Raw genomic sequence first — 20,389 nt, 5'->3', positions numbered from 1 at the left:
TTCATAACGCTCTCCGCCACTGTGCCACAGATGTGTGCGTGAGAGCCCCAGAGGTCACTCCTGCCCTTTTCTGGACCTTAAACTTTGTTGGGATTGCAAGCTATACAAAAACCCTAAGTTTTTAGCTTTTTAGATTATTAACTCAATTATAACATCACTATCCTAATTAACCCTGCAGGATTCAAAGACCATTTCTACATCTGATGTGCAGTACAGTTGCATGCAAACAAAAAAATATATATATATCCTAAAAAAACCACCTTAGAAAACAAAGTTTCATGCCTTGATCCAAAGTCCATTTAACCCAGTGGAAAAACACCACCATTTTTGAATGAGGCTCCAAGAGCAATTTGCATTATTTTTAGGAAAGATTATCTTAGAGCAAAGATTCTGAAATGCTCTTAAGAAGTCTGAAGTACCACTCGAGACCCAGTCACAAAAGCTTTATGCAGACAAAATTCTCATTACAATCAGCAGGGGTTTGCTGTCATAATGAATATTTGAGTCAACTGATTGGAGTGCTCAACTTCTGAAACCGTTGGTGCACAAGATATTCTTGACTGTATGATCTCCCTGTAATATACAGCACTGATTTCTTGGAAACAAGCAATCGCGACAGGGCTGAAAGGGGTGCAAATGGCTAAAGTTCTATCCAAAGTAGTCTGCTTAACTGTTCAAGATTACTTCTCAAAGTTCAAATTGTTCATACTTAAATGATACTGTTCAAAGTTCCCATCAAGTGAATGATCCAACTGTTGTAACTCTTTGAAATAGTACAGTTGGGCCAGAATTCTTACCCTCTCCTGCAAATACACTTGGATAAAAAGAATTTAAGGAGTTCTTGTCCTCTTAAAAATCTAACTTAATTCACAGGATGATAAAGATGTGAACTCTGTCACATTCAGAGCAGCAATAAAAGGAAGTTGAGTTACAGTTTGTAATAACCAAATCCCATACTGAAAGTTCGTAACAGTTCATGTCATTCTCAATGGATCATAACATCCATCTACTGATTTTAATGAACTAAGAGCAAATTGCAACTGTCCAATAAAAGCATTTCTAAAATCATGGCTGCATACGTTCATATTTGGCCACCTAAAACTCAGCATATAAACTAGTTACACAGAATGTCATTGCAATTAATTTTATTGGTTGCAATAAACCACTGAACTGTTTTAGGATGATTTTAGAAGCTGATTATGTTTGCATACGAACGCCCACTAGAGCTTTTAGGCATGTGCATTTTACCAGTGTGACTTCATGTAAGGCCATCTACTCCTGTGGAGTTAGAGCAGCATAAAGAACCAGGATCAGACTCCAGCGGTTTTTACCACTTTTTAACACAAGGCAGATCCCAGTCTGGACCTTGGGGGGATGCTCCATGCACACCATTGCCCTCCACTGAATTGCTGCCTGTTTCTAGCCCTGACACTCTGGAATTGGCCACCTCTCAATACGAGCTTGACAAACTGTTGGAGCAATTTCTCCATGGGATATAGCAAGTGGTACAGGGTAGTTTATTAATTCTGCATGGTGGTGGAATGGGGGGTTTAGCACATGGAGGGGAGGACCCCACTTTTTGAACCAAGCCTCTCATGTGCCTCTCCTGTGGACACTGCAGCTGTGGTACTGTGCAGTCACAACGTTGCCAGCATGGAGTGTGAAAGCAGGTAAAAACTACTTGTAGTAATAAAGCCAGAGAAGATGTGTTTAAAAAAAAAAAAAAAAAAAGAAACTTTCACAGTCCACTCATTTCATGCAGAAAATACTCAACTGCATTAGGAACAACAAATGTATTGAGGAGGATCACACTACGTTCCAGGTAGCCCCTCTCTCCTTCCCAGACAGCTTCCTTCTCTCCCTTAAGAGTCAAGAGTCCTTCCAAGTCCACCCTTCTTTACCCGAGAGTTTCACAATAAGCCAATCTTGTCACCAAAGCCAATGTAAAATATTTCTGTCTCCTCTCCCCCATTACATTCTTCCTCCCCATGGTCCAATTTATACCCTGTTCTACAGCTGCTTGCTGGCCTGTTTCATCAACTGAATCACTGAAAACAACATTTCTGTAATTAGTTTTAGTTTAGTTTTACTTATTTAAATAGGTTGCTTCACTAGAAGGGTTACATACTCTTGTTTCTTTCTTTTTTACCCTGGAACAGAAAATATTCCTAGTATATTCTTATATTTAAACAAGCACAGTAGATTAATTAATGTATTTAGTCTCTGGAAAGCTTGTAAATTCTGTCTAGCAGGAAGTGGCCATGAAATTTTCTATTTTTTCATAATTAGGCATAATAATTAGCACAATAATGCCCTTGTTAACATTCCTAATTATATGCAACTAGTACATCAATACCTCCTAGAAGGAAGCCGGTTACCTTTCCCATCTCATCTGGGACAGTCTGCATCCCCATGGGCACAACAAACCAGCATCCTGCTTGCTGAGCAAGGACAGACTCCAGGAGCCAGTCTGACATGTAAATCAAAAAGGAAAGATCTTTACTCTAAAATAAAAACTACTTATATAAAAGTCATAAAATAGCTCCCAGCCAAGCAAAAAATGTTCAATAAACCAAATGCATCAACATCACCACCACGTTCCCCCAGTACTGAAGTTTTGCCACTATTCTTTCGGACTAGACCTACTCATTAATCAGCTCCAGCCCTGGCTGTGGGTTTTGCCTTGGGTCTGATGACATGAACTCTGGGACCACTTACACTTTTACTGCATATTGCCATGTCACCAAGCTGTTCAGATTAGCTCTGCTGGGAGGCTGTCTCATTCCAGGAATAGAAATTAATTAATCAGTATATTTTCCACCCCCGTGCCAGGAAAAACATCTCTGATTAAAATGGTGTACTGAAGGTTTTTTTGCAATCACTGCCGACATAACTATTGATTAAATGAAAACCTTGTGAGCACTTACTCGTTTTATAGGTGTATTTATTTCATTCCTCTCAAGCTCCTTTGTTTTAATTAAAGGGTATGTTCTAGACACACTATGATTATTATATATTGAAAACACCTCTGTAAATCTAAGACATCTCCTTTTTGAAAGAACAATGCTCCATATATGATAGAAGTGTTTAACATCTCAGTTTAGATTCTTAAAACTTCGGTCTAGTGAAAAGCTTGCCTTGGAGGTAAATACTGAAACTTAGTGTTAGAGCTCCAAATACATCTACAACGTTGCTTCTGGGCAGGAAAAATGCTTCACACGTTCCTATGCTGAAGAGTTGGTGCATCCATAACTAAATCCCACCGAGATTACAAGGTTCGCAATCTTTGCATCTGGCTTGGACTGAGCTCCCGACTCTTGGAAAATTTCCACCCGACAGAGGTATGTTTAAGTGCACAATGGTTGCTATTGTCTCCCTTCAGAGACAATCATACAAGATGAGACTTTATAGAGCTGAGAGCATACAGAATGGTTTGGGTTGGAAGGGACCTTAAAGATCATCCAGTCCCACCCCCCTGCCACAGGCAGGGACATCTTCCACTAGCCCAGGTTGCCCAAAGCCCCGTCCAACCTGGCCTTGAACCCTTCCAGGGAGGGGGCAGCCACAGCTTCCCTGGGCAACCTGCGCCAGTGTCTCACCACCCTCACAGGGAAGAATTTCTTCCTTATAGCTAATCTAAACCTACCCTCTGTTAGTTTAAAACGATTACCCCTCATCCCATCCCTACACCCCTGATAAAGAGTCCCTCCTCCCTTTCCTGTAGCCCCCTTTGAGTACTGGGAGGCTGCTCTAAGGTCTCCCCAGAGCCTTCTCTTCTCCAGGCTAAACACCCCCAACTCTCTCAGCCTGTTCTCACAGGGGAGGTGCTCCAGCCCCCCCATCATCTTTGTGGCCTCCTCTGGACTCATCCAACACATTGGCAACCACAAGCTCTTCTGCTCCAGAGGCATTACAGTTCCTATTAGCACATTACAAAGAAATGCCCAATATCAAATTATTTAATTCCTTCCTGCTGCTGTGACCCAGAGGGGCTTCAAGAAATTAGAAGTTAACTGGGCTGGATCACATTCTGCCAGGCTACAGCACTTGCTGCCACTGCAATGTAGTCATCAGACTACTCTCCTGAGAACTGGAAAGCTTGGGTTTCCAGTTTGTCTCCATTTGTATATTTTATCTCGTATCTTAATGCATATAAAACAGCACGTAGAGCTGAGAATAGGTATCTAGCTCCCAGGAAGTGACTGCAGCCTGCTTTATAAGGCACCAGACCCCTCTCACAAGGGGAAAAAAAATAAAAATTCAGAAGGCAACCTTTCATACCACTTAAATGGAAATAAAGAAAGGCACTATGCTTTGGCCCCTGTTTCCATTAACACAGTCCTCCTCATACACACAGTACGCTTAAATTCCATGTTATCATTTCGGTACTCCGAAGCATTTCTGATTGAAACCCAGTCAAGTTGTAAGCACTTCTCGGCTGATTTCTCCATACAGCCTGCTGCCAGAGAGATGCCGTTCCTTCAGGACATGGTCTGGCTCTCACAAAGTATTGCAGGGGCTGTAAGAAGGCAGGATGTTAAGGGGCCTTAAATGTTCGTTACAAATGCCTGTAACAAAGGTACTCCTGACAGTGACTATCCAACCCTGTGCTCCATCCAAAAACAGAGAACCATATTTCAAACTCAGTTCCAAAACTTTTCCTCTTGCTATGTTTTTTTCCTAATATCTAACGTGAATTTATCCTGATGCAACTAGAGCCCTACCTTGCATACATTTTCTCCCACAAGCTCAACTCCAAGGCCACCTGCGTTTCCTAATGGATCAGAGGTCTAGAAAACACCAACTTTCTCTGCTAGACACACCAATTGGTCCATACACTTTGTTAAAATAATGTACTAAGCTTGCAATATCAGAGATTAACTTCTGATATTCACAACATATTTGATGCATCTTTGGCACATTTCAGTTTGCAGGGAAATCGGGCAGGGTCCCATGTGTACCCTGCTGCCTGGGCATATGCTCCCTCCCACAGTCACACTGCAGGATGCAAAGCGTCTTTCTCTGTTACTTTCCTGCGCGTTTTAGGGAAAACCATTCACTTTGCCACATCTCTGCTTCTTCTTATTCATGAAAGTATGGACAGGGGTTTCTTATCCTGGCTTGTTGCAGAAATGAGCCACTAACCTTCCATCTCTTCTCATGTTGCAGGATTCCAGGAACATTAGACACTCAGCTAATTTCAGCAGCCTTTTGTCCTCTCTGTGTAATTCAGGGACCATTTCTCCAATTATTATCATGAGTTAAAAAAAAAAAAGCTATGACATCACACTTGCCCATACCTTTTCACGTCTCAGTGCTTTCCTCCATATCTTTATGGAGACAAATGCTCACCGATTCATTTTTAAAAATATAAGATATTAATCATCACACATTCTGTTATAAAAAAAAATCACGCTAAATTTGCCCAATAATTACAAGTTGTGAATTAGCTGGTCAGGTCTGATAAATGGAGGACAGCAGGGAGCTTTAAACACTCTTTATCTTACATACCTCATATATTGCCTAATATTTTACCTATGGCACAACTGCACATATATGCTTTAGGAAAAACATTCATATACGTGTACACCCTTTAGTCATTTTGCCATTTTTTAACTTACCAAAGCAACACATCTCTTCTAAAGATGCCTAGAACATTTTCAGACCTCAGTGTACATAAATTAGTGGTGCTGCATAAGGCAACCCTAATTTATGCATTCACTACAGACCCAATTAGTTCTTCTATAACAGAATGCCAAACAGATTTTCTTAATAAAGCAGAACATATCACATCTAATATTTATATAAAATGCAGAGTTTTAACTCTGTCACTTTGTGTTACTAACCCCAGACTTTGAGAAAGGAACTCTGAAATTGGCTTTTTTTCCCCATGAACACCACTGGCAGAACATGGGACAGATGATCCGTTTGGACAGATCAACGTCACGCCAGCATAGCTAATCGAGCGACACGGATTTACATCAGCTGAATGCACAGTATGTCTGCACGCTGCTCAACAGCTCAGGGAGGTCCATGGGACGGGAGCAGGCAGGAGCACACGGTGGGGGCTCTGCAAGCTTACCCTCCTCCAGCATGGACCAGTCCCCTTCACCTCTGTGGGCATGAGGTTATACCTTAGTGAGCAGCAGACAGCTGTCAGGGACTCTGTACCTTGATTATACTCGTTAATATTTTAATCTCTTCCAGCCCAGATGGCTTAATTCCTTGGTTAAGGCTGAGACATGCCTGAGCGGTTGCAAGCTGAGGCTCTATCAAGAGAAGCGAGAAATGACATGGTGAACTGGGAGAAAAAAACCCACAAGACAAGTGGTGATCACATTTGTGCCTCTGATATTTCTCACTCATGTTGGGAACCAGAAATCCTGCCAGATGTCTGTGTGCTGTGTTGATTTTGTATCAACACCTCTGTCTGCATTTGTAACCTACTTGAGGTGTCTCCCATGTATTTTGTCACTTCCAAGTTTCAGCTGCCCCCAGTGCAGGGGCCATCAGGGCATGCGCAAAGTACCACATCACACTGGTCAGATCCTGGACCAAAGTATTGTAAGTGAGCTCAAGTTTGCAGAGTTAAAACTAAACAAAAATATCGATGGGATAAAAACCAATGCTATGTAGATAAGCTAGAAGATCAGTGTCAAACAGGTTTTGTCTATGAAGAGGAACACAAGCTGATCCCAGAAAAAGAAAAAAGTGCAAGCGAAATGGGGGACTGCTTCTGTACATCCTCTCTCAAAATGGTAATTCAAGATATTGCTATCCTACATATAATATGCTTACAGTGGCTACAAGCAAAACCAACATCTGATGTACAGTGGCAGAATCAAGTGCACTAAGTCACTTCAGATAACAAGCAAATAATTTTTAATCTTTTCAGTATTTATTTCAAGCAGATTAATCAAAACAAGCCATTTTTATTTTCATGGATACATAAACTAGCTTCATTCTTTTGCCTAACCACCTTCTCGTCAAGACTCTTATAATAATTTTAGTTTATTACATAACTATTTTAGAGCAGAATAACAAAAAACTTCACATTATTTTATAGCCATAAGAAGAATCCCACAGCACCAGATCGGCAACAGAATCCAACTGTGATACAGCCGATTCAGTCAGTGCTCACATTTTGCATCCCACAGACACCAGGGATCTAGCCTTCCACACCAAAAGGATCAAAAATCCTATATAAAAATACAAATATTTTTTGCTCAGGTACGTTTTGTTTTAAGTGTACAACTATGCAATGAAGTTTAGCATTCCTTAAGCAGAGGGCAGTATTACATCAGTAAATGCTTATTAAAGTTACCTCATTTCTGCAACCTAAGAATACATATTCCAGGTAACTGATTTTAGATATCTAGACAGATTTCTAAAGTTTCAGAAACTACAACCATATCCAATTACTGCAGAAAATGATAAATAGGAAAGTGTTCCAGTCTCCTCCTCCCTACATACACTTTGCTAAAGAAAAAAATCTTGTCAATGTATTGCTTTACTTTGACCAAGTCTTCTTCCTTACTCCTTTCTCAAACTTAATCCCAGAAGGTTTTCTCTTCTCTCCTCATTGTATGTCACAATTACCAGTTCATTAAATATAAATGTAAGAACTACTCTGTCCACAATTATTCTCTAAGCCCTCACATTCTCCTGCTCCTTGCGGACCTGGCACTGCAATCCACTAACAAGAATAACTACTCTGAGTTTCCCTTTGATTCCATGATGCTTCGGTCCTTCTGGCTCCGGTAATCCCTAAGCGCTCTGCTGACGCTGCCCCTCTTAATGGAAAAGTTGGAGCTGAAAAACCTGCCAGGAGATAACATTCACCAGCAAAGTCTCAGCCCTAAAACTTTTCCTAGTGCTTTGACATTTGTGTAACATTCAGAAGCCACTTGCTCACACAGAGACGTTATTCTCTACTAGTGGAGCACTTCAGATGGAAAGTATTATCTGTTCCTAACTGACATCTTCCACTAAATGGAACATTTAATTAATTTGGTCCTAGGCCAGTCTGATCTCATTTGCTTGCATGAAGACGAACACGACTTGTAACTCTTTGGCACCATTTCTTCTCCTCCTCCTCCCCCTTAAAAGGAACTTTAGTTGTTTACAGAATAGATACAAGAAAATCCAAGCTGGTACAGTGACACATCATTAGTTAAAAATACACCACAGCATAAAGAGCTTTAGTACAGAGAGAGCATTGGAATGCAGAAATACATGAAAACGGCTTAGGAAGGAAAATGAAAGTCATCTGGAAACTGATGATTTTTTCTGCTATGGGCTGTAGCTGAACAAAAAGACTGCAACCACTTTGTGTACTCCTGCATAAAGTGAATTTCTTACAATTAACCGCGTTAAAGATACAGTAGAAGAGGTTATAAAAATACTTGAAATGTATGTCTAAAATGCAGATGGTAAACACAGGGTAAAAAGGGAAAAAAAAAGGTCTCAAAAGATAAAAGACAAACCCAAACCTATAAGGGTGTAAAAACTGCACTTCCCTGACTAGAGCCAGGCTCACATAACCAGCAAAGACAACATGATTTGTGACTTGCAGAAAGCACTAAAGACAAAGAAGTGAGGATCCAGCAAAGATGACAGCATCTCCTTGGGAGATTCACTGTGCAAAGAAAAAGTTACTTAGCACGCATGCCACATGTACGGTCTGGCAGGCGTACGTGATGAGTTCTGACAGTAGCAAAAGAAACAGCATAAAACAGGGATGCCCAGACTTAGTCCAGATCTACAGTTCTGGAAGTTGCTTTGGTTTTCAGACAGATCTAAGCAACACTCCACCGGAGAGAGAAGTAGCACATCTCCTGTCTGAAGTTATTTGTAACACTGCATAATGACTTCGAGCTGCTGCAGACTCTCTCAACAGCATAAAGCGCAAGCCGAGGTCCACAGTTCTTTGAGAAAAGACAAGTATGGCCAGAGGTCTTTTTAGAAAGACTGCTTACACCTGCTTAGAAACACTAAGTTCACACTAATGCAATTAATTGTGAAAACCAGCAGATGAATTTTATTAAGGTAACACCTACATATGCCATAGCCACAAGTCCTTCTGCTTTAGTGCACAGTGTTACACGCACAGTCCGGAATCCTCTCCACAGGAGCAGCCGAGACGTCAGGGCCTGCATATAACCACATCCATCCCCAACTTGTGTGTAGCTTAATTAAATGGCAACTGTAATTAATGCACAACATCGAAATCTCAAACAGATGCTGAAAAACAACCCCATGTATTGCTGAGTGCCAGAAAGTAAGGAGCTCGTACTTCCTCAGTGGGTCAGTCATTCCCTCCCAATATCCTTCCAGTTTAAAAAGAAGCCTAGCCAAGCTAATCAATATAACCCCCATCACAAATTGATACGGAAGAATGGCATACAATGAAGTACAATAGAAGTCCACGATAAAACAAAAAGTAGTAATAGAGAAACTAGGGTGGGTTTTCATACGCGTTGGTGGGAACAAGGAATACATCAACTGCTCTCGGAGCAAGGTTATGCTGAGTTGGAACAGGTGTGAGCTGGCCCCAAGAGCATGCGAGCCATTTAAGATGCTTGAAAGCTAAAGATCGGAAAGTTTAAGATCTTGATGTATAAAAAGGAATTATGAACAATGTATTCTTGTAGCAGTATCAAAAAGAATTACTAATATGAGATTGTCAATGGTGAAGGCTAAAAGTTCACGTTCAAGTGGCATAACAATGCACAGCCTACTGCAGCTACAGCACTGCATACCTTTTGAAAGAAGTCATCAGGAAAAAGTGAAAGAGATGCTATAGTGACATTTTACAGGGGGAAAAGAGGTAGCTCTAATCAGCAGCCTCTGAAGAGGTGTTTTAATTCTAGCATAACAGACTGTGGCAAAACCTAAACAAAACCAAAGAAAATCAGGACACATCTGTTCAGCATGAAAACACTGTTTTCCGTCTGCTTCCTGTGGAAGAAAAGAAAAAGACTTCAAGGACTGTGCTGAAGATAACATCTCGCATATCAAAGCAGGTGATACAGTAGAATTGTGATAATTCTTGTGGAATGAGAGGAACGAAGATTAAGATGAAAATGAGGAAAATAAGATCTTTGAACTACTTTGAAGTAGGGCACCACAAAGCTGATTCAAGTTCTCATTAACTTTAGTAGTGCATGAAATACAGTTTACTAGCTGCATGGCTTCATATTCAGCAAATACTAATACTGGGCACTTAAGCTATTGAAATAAGTACATTATAGTAAGCAACAACTAACATATATTGCTGCATGCTCATAACTGGCAATAAGTCAGAAGTACAAAGGAAAATACAGACCTAATAGCAAGAGTGCTACAGGAAAGAATTGATGGAAAGGAGTTGTTTTACGTGAAGAGGAACGAAAATAGTGGCTGTGAGACTAAAGTGATAACTTCTAAAAGATTTAAAAGTGGCAAGGGAGTTTAAGTGATGAGAAAAGACCAGAAGGAATTACATACTGGAGACAAAAAATGAGTCATATTCTGATTCCTTCTTTATGCCACATGGCGTATTGAGGACAGCTGCCACTCAATAAGTACTGAAATAACAACTTTTTACCAGAAAACTCTGAGCAGGGCAGTTGCACTTCATCATCTCTACAGATCCCTTCCAAACTCAATATTCTATGAAAACAAAACTTGCAACATGTTATACAGGAAGTTTTAGCATTTAAAAAGAGTGAGGTTATAAGAAATTGAAACAAAAAATGTGTTTCCAAGTAAGGAGCCAAAGATGTTCTTCCTAAGACGGTATAAACAGTTACAACAATCAGGTTGAGTGAATTAAGCAAAACAAGAAGATCTCATTTTCCTTCTCAGTAAAGACATTAACTTGTGCTCCTAAGAAACTAAGAATCAAAATTCAAAATAGACTTCAAAATTTGCCCTGAAACCTGAAGCCCAGAGGAATATTTCTCATTCCTTCAGTTGGCAGACTGATCCTTTGAAGCAAAACACTAGTTTGCCAAGGCACTTTGGTTGGGGCAAGGGATGCAAACAGGCACCTAAGACCCACATAGGCAAAGACAGACAGACCAGGCAAATATTTCTCCATTAGAGCAAGTCATGCTGTAACACCTTTTGGCAGACTCATATTTATAATATTTTCTATTGATAACAATAAAAGGGTGACGGAATTAGGTTCTAGTAAAGATTAGACTAAATATTTTAGTCATCAAAGCAAAGATTAATTTTAACTAATTATGGATTTCCTGAAGCATATTAATTTGTTTAAATTGTTTATTTCTTGAGAATCTAATCTTAACAAAAAAAGATGAGAAAAAGCATAAAGTGTGCCACAAGGAACAACACGGGGTAGACAGGCTCTGGTGTTTCATCCAGACATTGCTTTAGTCTTGGGTCTCCTAATTTCTAGCCAGAGATATCACTTCATCCAGTTTCAAAGTAGTCCAGCACCACGAATCTGAGCAAATAACTTGAACACCCTGGTACAGTATCAAAACTGTCAGCAATCATTTTATATTTCATAATTTCAGCACCAAAACACACCTTCATGTTTGCTGACTTTAGCAATTTTTGCCTTATGAATATTTGAGTTCAGGGGCATGCGAGATGCAAAGTTGGTACACCTCATTTACATTTCTAAAGTAAATGTTTAATATTCTAGTAGTCTGAAATTAATTTCCTAAATGTTAATTGATGCTATTGAAAATTGCTAAGGGCATATTCAAGACATTTCAAATAATTAACAACAAGATTTGATAGCAAAGTAGCCATTTTAGTAATGGTCCACACCATTGCCATACTTCTTGCCCCACCTGCAGCAAGAAATGCTTTTTGTTTTCTTACTGAAAAACAAGTAAAACTGGTGCAATTTAGTCTGACTAAAATTGATACTCATCTCAAACCTGATATATTCTCCCTTCACTTGAGGGCAGAGCTCCTTTTATGGGTGTTTCAGGCCTTTTCTGATTTGTACCATGGATGTCACCGATGAAATGAGTGGACGCTATTCAAGTTCCATTGCCACTCAGCCCCTCAAATGTCACAAGCACTTATTTAAATAATTAAAAGAAATATCTTTAAAACATTTGATTTGCAGCTCCCAAAACCTGCAGTCCCCGTTGTCCTCCCTTTGTACAGTTGGACCCTGGAAGACAACTATCACCAACAGCCTGCCAACAAGCTGACAGGAGGTAGAGAAAGCTTTCAACAGATACTCACTTTTAATGAGAACTTGTTGAAATAAATATTTCTTTTAAACATTTGCTTGGAAGAAAGTCTCTTTAGTCAGCTCACCAGCCAGTTGCACAGAAAGCTGAAGGAGTCAGCTACAAAAATAAAAGCATTTGAACAGTTGATGCATCTTGCTGACTCATCTGAAGTAATACCTGAGCACATAGAGGCCAAGCACAGCTACCTAGAACTGCAGACTCCACATGAGGAAGATGCTCTGTCCAGGCACATATGTACAGCAGATCAGAACCTGCTTTCTTCCTCCATCTTCCTCCCCTGTGAGCAGCTAGCTGCCTCCATGTTCATTACAAGCCTTCTCTCCAGCCTGACCCCACAACCTGGGAAAGCTGGTTTAAAAAGAAAGAGATCCAATTTCCTTTCTACAAACCTATTTAATGCTTGTTGCACATGTTGTCACTGTACTACAGTTTGGGAAGGAGGGCTCACCACAGCTGTCTTATTAAAGCTCTGGTTTACCTCCTCAGCCTTTTGTTCCTTTGTGTTGCATACCATCAAGTATGCTGCCTCCAACTGCTCTCTCCCTTATATTAAAGCCTAAGAGAATAACTTTCAGTATTTATAATTACAAAAGCCATTGCTTCAACCCAAGAAGGATTCCGCTTTTAACTTTGCCACGTCACACAGAGCATTTGCATGGCTGTATTCAGACTTCTCCAACTTCCACACCTGAGAAAGCTCTTCCATGTCCATTTTAATGCTGGATTCTGACCAAGATGGTTGAGCTGAAGAAATTCTCCCTCTGAGAAGGGCTTTGTAGATTACTAACACTTTTTACTCTGGTTAACTACGAGACATTGAATACAGAGACATGGAGGCTCTGAAATTTACTTATCAAGTTAAGATTAGTGAAAGACTTTATAGTTCTTCAATCCCAAGGAGGCCAATATGCTTTTACAAATAACTCAGACTGGCACAGGTCCTACAGGGAGCCTTTAAACCCATGTGTTCTAGCAAAGCGAGCAACTGTTCTCACTTAAATTGCTTCCTAAAAAGAAGTTTTGGAAGGGGTAAAAAGTTACTTTTTATTTTAGAAGTTCAGCCTATATCTGCAGTACTTGTAAGATACTAAATACAATAAATCTCATTGAATTTAGCTATCCTCAACAATATATTGTTAACAATTCATTATTTATCTGCAAGAAAGTATATGGTATTCCTCTTCCTTGTAGGATAAACTACGGCTCTCAATTCAGATTAACAATCTACCAAGAAGTGTCAAATATATGAAGACCAAGCAGCAGTCCAAACTCAACAGGTGTGTTGGGGAAAATGCATCTGTCTGAGGAAACAGAGCATCATGTCATTCCAGACCTGTCATTCCAGCATTTTTCAGGAACTGTACGCACACTTAAGTATCCCTTGAGGCACACCATGAGATACAGGATAACGGATGTACCATCTCAAACAGCAAATCCTACTGTGATTTTAATTGAATTACAGCAGCCATTTTATTTTTTGCAGAGCCTCTAGACTCTATATTGCTTGCTTGCTTCCAGTGATTCAGCAGTTTATTTCTCAATACAATAATCCCTCCATAAGACAGTTTCTCATTCCTTTTAAGTAGTGCTCCTGACAGCAGCTACCTATATCTTTGTTATTTAAGGCTCTCCCTTTTTTATTAAATAGAAGCAGTTTATCTCAGACATACTTTTGCTTTCAGACTCTACCACTTTAACATCCATGAGAACGCTCCATCTTTTAGCGGTGCAGGAATTGTCCTCACAATACACTGTTCCTTTACACTTTTAAGCTCACCTGATGACACTGATGCAGAAATTAAAAAAGGAGACAGAAGAAAGGAAACCTGAAGCCCAGAGGATAAGAAGCAGTGACACCCGCCTGTAAACATAAGTCAGCTGTGAAATGTTCCTCACAATGTCTGGAAAATACGTATTTACTTTGCTATTTACAGGGGACTCCAATAAAACTGCCAACTAGCTATTTTAGTTGCTAACCTAAAGGCTGCAGAAAGTTCGGGGCGGGGAGGGAAGGCAAAATAGGCAAAAGAACTGCCAGAACCTGCCTCTGCCAGAGCAGGCAGTTAGGAAGTGTCAGCAACTCCATCATTCAATAACGCCTTTGAATCAAGGCTGATGCATCTTGACCTAGCTATTTAAGAAATGGCTTAAAATTTACTCAGTTTAGTGATTCTTTATTGTAATAACAAACAGTTTAAAAATACCATAATTGCTTTTGACCATAATCATCCAACAGTCATTAGCTATTTATCTCAAAAACTTAATCCTCAAAGGGTGACCCTCATGTCCAAAATATGCTCTCAGTCATGAAGAATGATTGATGAATTATTCCAAGCTAGTCCACAGAACCACATTTAGTGGCATTTTATCATCAAAGTTACTTTCCCCTTAATCAAAGGCTAATGCAACATGAAATCCTTAAATATGGGCTGCACCATAAGATAAAGTTAGCAACCTTGAAAGGGCTGCAAAATAGCAATTTGCACACACAAACACAAGATTTAGAACTACCATCATAACCTGCATCATCAATCACAAGCAACAGTGGCTTTAACGGGCCTATTCTCAGAGTATATTAAGCTACATGACATCTTAACCTTCTTGTAAGGCCACGATAATCTCTTCACAATATCAAACAAGTGTAGAAGGGCAGATTTGCTTCACGCAGAAATATTCTTTGCATCAGATTTCATAAATAATGGTATTGCTGCCTTATCAGACATTCATTGGTGTTATTTTCACCCTCATATACCCGCTCAGGGAACACTGACTACAAATACCATCACACACACACTCTGAAAGACAATACACTCTGAAAGGTTTGCACAACTGTAAGAGAAAGTTCTCACTGAAATGATGCACATCTCTTTGGGCAACAGCTCATCTTCAAAAACCTGATTGCAAGGGAGAGATCGGGGCAGTTGCCTGTGACTTTTGACATAACTTTATAAAAAATTTTGTTCTTAAATCTGATTGGTGCTTTTGTATTCACCATGTTCTTATGAAGAAAAGTCATGAGTACTCCAGCCTAAGTATTAGTTACACATGAAAAAAGAAGAATCTCAAGCAAAATGCTGCCCCTGCAATAATTAACTATAACCCAAGTTATATGTATCAGAAAGTTGTGATTTCATTCTGCTGTAAAATTAGCAAACTATCTCTGAGGTGCAACTTCAAGGAGAGCAGAGACTGCTCATCTTTTAAAAGCTACCACTAAATCCACTGTAAAATGGCAATTTTGCTAATTCAGTTTTTCAAAATACTTAAAAACAAATAATCCAGTTTTAATTGTTCATGCTTTCCATGCAGAGAAGAGCAGTGGTGACATGAGAAACCCAACTAATATGAGAGAAAGAAGCGTCTAAGGAAAGGGCTAGCAGAGGCACAGAAGGTGCGGAGAAGGAACTGGGATGGAAGGAAGCCAGGAGATAATGGAGGAGAGGACATAGCAGATCTTCAGAGAAGCAGGGAAAGATTAAGGACATGATGGTAGACATGCTGGCAACAAGGAGACTAGGAAGGAGGACAGTTATTTTCTATGGTTCTTGAGAAGCAAAGGGATGCCTGGAGATCACAATCAACTCCTGTCTTTGAAGAAATGATCTAAAAATTACATGCAGTAAGCCTACATCCAAGTAATCCTCTTACACACTGACCCACAGCACTTCTAGCTGAGCCAGTTTCCACCTGGAACGAGTAGCAATTCTCTAGGTTCAAGTAGCCAACAGCTACAAGACACAAACATTCACACACCAAGCAAATGGGAAGCTACCACTTTGGGGATGGATGCCAGCGGAGGAAGAAAGACCCCACAGTTTCAAACCATGCCATAATTAACTGCTGTTCAGACTAGAAGCAGAAAGCATATTTATTATAATTGCCTTTCCTAGAGCTTTTACCCAGCACATTCAGTATTCCTATGCAGGCAAGGACATTTCTCCAGTGCAACTGTACACTGTGTCTGCTGGTAATATTTCTAATTAAAATTACACTGTAAGCCTGCTTGCTGAATACAATGCACAGATGCTACAAGCTTTCCAAGATCACTTAGCCTGTAGCTGTTTTAATTAGCTTGACAGGTAATAAAGTAGAATTTTATAATTATACTATTACAATGCACAAATGTTTCCTTTCAAATCTGTACTTACTGAGTCACTTAGGTAAACAACAGCCAGTTTTGGTTCACCAGACCAGAAGAAAACCCCAAACTTGGCTTCCTCTATGCCTTGCTTATGGCTTAGCCAGGACCACATGCTGCTTAGGAGTGTGGGTTTGAAAATCCTTCCATTCCTTAGAGATGAGACGTGCATAAATCCTGAGTTTGCTGTCCCCATAAGTGTACTTTTATCAAGCATAACAGCATGTGTAAGCCCTTGCTTTCCTAAAAAAAGCATGGTGTGCTTAGCTCTTTGACAGCACAATGCTGGATCTCAAGGCGTGCTGCTAGGCAAGAGCCCCATCAGCAAGGGGCAGATTTTAGACACACAAAGTTTGTATAAGTTCTCTGTGGAGGACATCTCAGAGGCTTAGATCAGATTGCTATTCTGATGCCCTTTCCCATACACCACAAGAACACAATTCTGGCTTGTGGTCCCGTTAGCAGACCTAAATGTTGCACATCACATCATTGAACTTTTAAGCACTCATATTCGCTAAGTACTTATCCACACTTCGCTTTTTTTAAATACCACTTCACTACAAATGCCACACTGGTTATATCACAGAATTGAGGCATTTAACACAAATTCCGATCACATTCTTGCTAATGAAAGTGTTTACCAAATAGTTATGTTGTTCTGTAAACAGAATGCAATTTCCATTCTTCTGTCTATAGTGGTGTCAGCATTTGCAAGCCATTACCAGTATGCATATAGCTGTCTACTCCAGTCATTCACACTTGCTATCAAACTGGCATTTAAGGATTTGGAATGCAGAACACAAGTCTGCAGCCTAAAAATAATATCCTGAGATTTGATCCTGCACTTCTTATTCAGGCTCAATTAATCAAGGTTGCCTAACTCTTCAGAAGTACTTTTTATCAACAGATTGAAAACACTTTCCAAATGAAATGGGTATCAGTATCTCCTTTTTACTATGGGGAACCTGAAAACAAGATTTCACCTGAGAAAGGTCTCTGAGGCTAATTTAGGAGTACTGTCCAAAGGGATGAGGAGTCCATTATTCAAAGTTATCTTTTATATTAAGAAATAAGCTTTTCCTTTCAGACACTAGAAAGTGATATATCACAAAATTTATCATACTGTCTTTGAAAACCTCACACAAAGATAGCTTTGCAAATTTCAGAACATCCAGGCTGAATAAGAATAGCTTACTTGATCTACAGCAGTAATTCAGTTTTCATTGTGAACACCACCCAGGACTAAGGAGAAACTTCTGAACTACTCTGAAGAACTAGAACTTCAGTATTTTGATCACAAGGCATCGGTAACCCCTCTGAACAGATATGGCAATAGTATCTAAAACTAAGAGGGAAGACCACATTTATTTTTTAAATATTTCATTGTAAACTCTGAAAGGGTTTTGTTCTCCTTTGAAGGTAACATAATTCATACTTAAAAGCATGTTGTTCTTTGATAGCAATTTTATCCATGGAGATTGGATACATGTAAGTCAAGCTTGGTGGGACAGTTTTGGGACAGGGGAAAACCAACACAGTAGGGATGCAGAGGAGCGCACAGCCAGAAAAGACACAGCCTTCTGTTCTTGACTGGACCAGAACTGGACACGCCAAAGAGCAAATTATTTCACACTTAAGTGTTTCATACTTGATGTTGTTCCAGGAAAACAACAAAAAAAAACCCCACAAGATAATTTCAGGATATATAGGACAAAACCCACCTCTCAACTAACAATACTGATTCCTTTGGACATTGAAGCTGAGATGCCATCAAAAAAATTTGAGCTTCAGAAGCACAACAGGTTTGCTTGGCTAATTCAACTACCAAGTCAATCACTCAATGATTAATTGAACACCAATTTTGAAAGCCTCTTGACAAGAAAAATAAGAGCCTAACCAGAAAAACAACCCCCTATTGATAGCAAGGTCAATATCCTTTTGTGAAAGGTTTTCTTTAAATTATATACATTCTTTTAAAACAATGGTACATTACAAAAATAGTTTTCTGAATTCAAGCTGTTCCAGGTTTTCTATAAACCTTCCAATGTAGAACTTAAATGCAACTTCTTGTATATTCTTTTTAAAAAAAGGTAAGCAAAACCCACTGTCAGTGTACTGAGAAACTAAGAGGCAGATTCTTTAATCGAGACATAAACAATGGAAAGAAGATTTTAACATTCAATGCAATGACATTAGAAAGAAATTAATATCACCAATAAGTCAAAATTAGTATTAAAGAATTGTTACCTTCTCCAGTGCATGATATGTAGACTTCAGTCAAATTTCCAATACCTGAAAGGAGAAATTCATATGGGAAGTCAGTTATACTGATATTTTAAGTCATTAAATTAATTCTTATGCACATTAGCTTATTTTGCAGAGAAATAGGCTGTCTTTAATTATTTGTGGTTTGTTATTTTCAAAGCACCACAACATAAAAGCAGTAAACGAGTCAGAATACTTTACAGGATTTTTCCACTGCTTGATGCATGGTTTCCCCCTCCTCTACTGAGGTCTCCCTCTCTAAGAACCCCCAGCCACAGCACACTGTTCACCAGTTCAACACTTTCTGTAGACCCTGCACGTTACACTGGAGTTCAGCCACTTCACCTGGCACTCCTTGAACCTTATTTTTTCAACTCTAACTTCACTAAGGGCTGAAACACTTTCAGCTGCTAAAGCCTCTGATGGTGAATCCCCATCTTCCTTCACTGCTCAAATGCTCTTGATCTCCCACAGCTGACATAAATTCCCAGCTTTCCCCTATCACTGCTAACTCATTGCAGCTGTGAGGTGACAACAAGCCAACCTAAATCCCAAAAAAGGAGGCTGCAGCACAGCCATTTCCCAAGGAGTTCCACTACAAACATTAGATCATCCAAACTACTCACTAATCAAATTTGGAAAGTAGAAAAACAATGAGAAACCTGTTCAACATCTGTTTTTAATCATATAGCTTCACATGTTCAGTAGCTGGCTATGGGACACACAAAATACCTACGGTAGATGCAGAAGATATGTTTATGAAACTAGAATTAGGCAAGCACCATAATGTAGCAAACATACTAAGAAATAAGCTTTTTTTGCACTATCAACACATCCCAGATAGGAGAGGCACAAAAAACGTCTGACATTTTGGCTTAAAGATAGAAAACAGATGACCAATGCTTAACTAAAAGGTTGTAGGTTGTACTATAACTCAAGATGAAGAAGTCACAACCACAGGACCCCCCTGCTTCTGTTCAAGTCTGTAATACAGTGGCTACTGAAGTCCCTGAGAATACAAAAGGCTTCTACATCACGTGCTCTTACCAGTTTTACTGTGGGAGATTGCATGCTAAGGAATTACATTACTGGCAGTCTACAAGCATATTATGGCTTCATTTAACAAATATGTACCGCTCACAAGCAATCAGCAACTTTTAGTAAGGACTTGGTACAACATTTCTCAGCCTGCACTTCAGAGTTACATTCACTAAGTGAAAGGAGTCCCAGACTGGCTCATCTGTAGCTGTGCACAGCCCTACTCGTCACCCAGATTTGCTGGAGGGAAGAGCTCCCTTCCAGCTCAAGAGACCTGATGGGCAACAGGTGGGATCCAGCACCAACACTGAGTACGGGCAAGCTCGTTGGTAGAGGAACAGGCTTCACGGAAGGCAGAGCCAGATGGAGCCCCTCTGAAGTGAGCACAGCGCTGGGTAGAGCGGATAAATATTTGACATTCGGAGCTACGCTAATTAGACATCAAGAAGAAATGAAGGGTTTCATACCAATCAAAATATTACTCTATTTACTGTAACTGTTCAACTTATTTCAGTCATAGAAAGTTTAGGAGAACAACTTGCACAAGTTAAGAAATGCTCCAACACCAACACTGCTACATATTTTTAGACACCTACAAATCCATCCCTTGCTACTGAAAACAAAGAAGAAAAAAAAACCTCCAGTTTTTTACTTGGAAAATTCTGATATTCTCTATACTTCCCTATCCATCTCTAAAGTATCCCTGAACTTGTGTGGGCAGATA

The 20,389-nt window shown here is 39.7% G+C and overlaps 1 protein-coding gene across 5 annotated transcripts in view; it reads right to left on the bottom strand.

Annotated features, from left to right (window-relative positions):
* The window catches only part of LOC141928213 (contactin-4), a 343,764-nt gene that overhangs the window by 285,701 nt on the left and 37,674 nt on the right, over positions 1-20,389 (bottom strand). For 4 of the 5 annotated variants that reach the window (XM_074836062.1, XM_074836060.1, XM_074836064.1 and 1 more), the window contains one exon: positions 18,610-18,654. The gene's annotated coding sequence lies outside the window, so the exon portion shown is untranslated. Of the gene's footprint in view, positions 1-16,372; positions 16,533-18,609; positions 18,655-20,389 lie in introns of those variants that run through there. The other variant, XM_074836063.1, reaches the window with a different exon arrangement.

The sequence above is a fragment of the Strix aluco genome, chromosome 11 (genome assembly GCF_031877795.1).
Source record: "Strix aluco isolate bStrAlu1 chromosome 11, bStrAlu1.hap1, whole genome shotgun sequence".
Classification (NCBI taxonomy): domain Eukaryota; kingdom Metazoa; phylum Chordata; class Aves; order Strigiformes; family Strigidae; genus Strix; species Strix aluco.
This window is presented reverse-complemented; position numbering and strand designations above follow the sequence as displayed.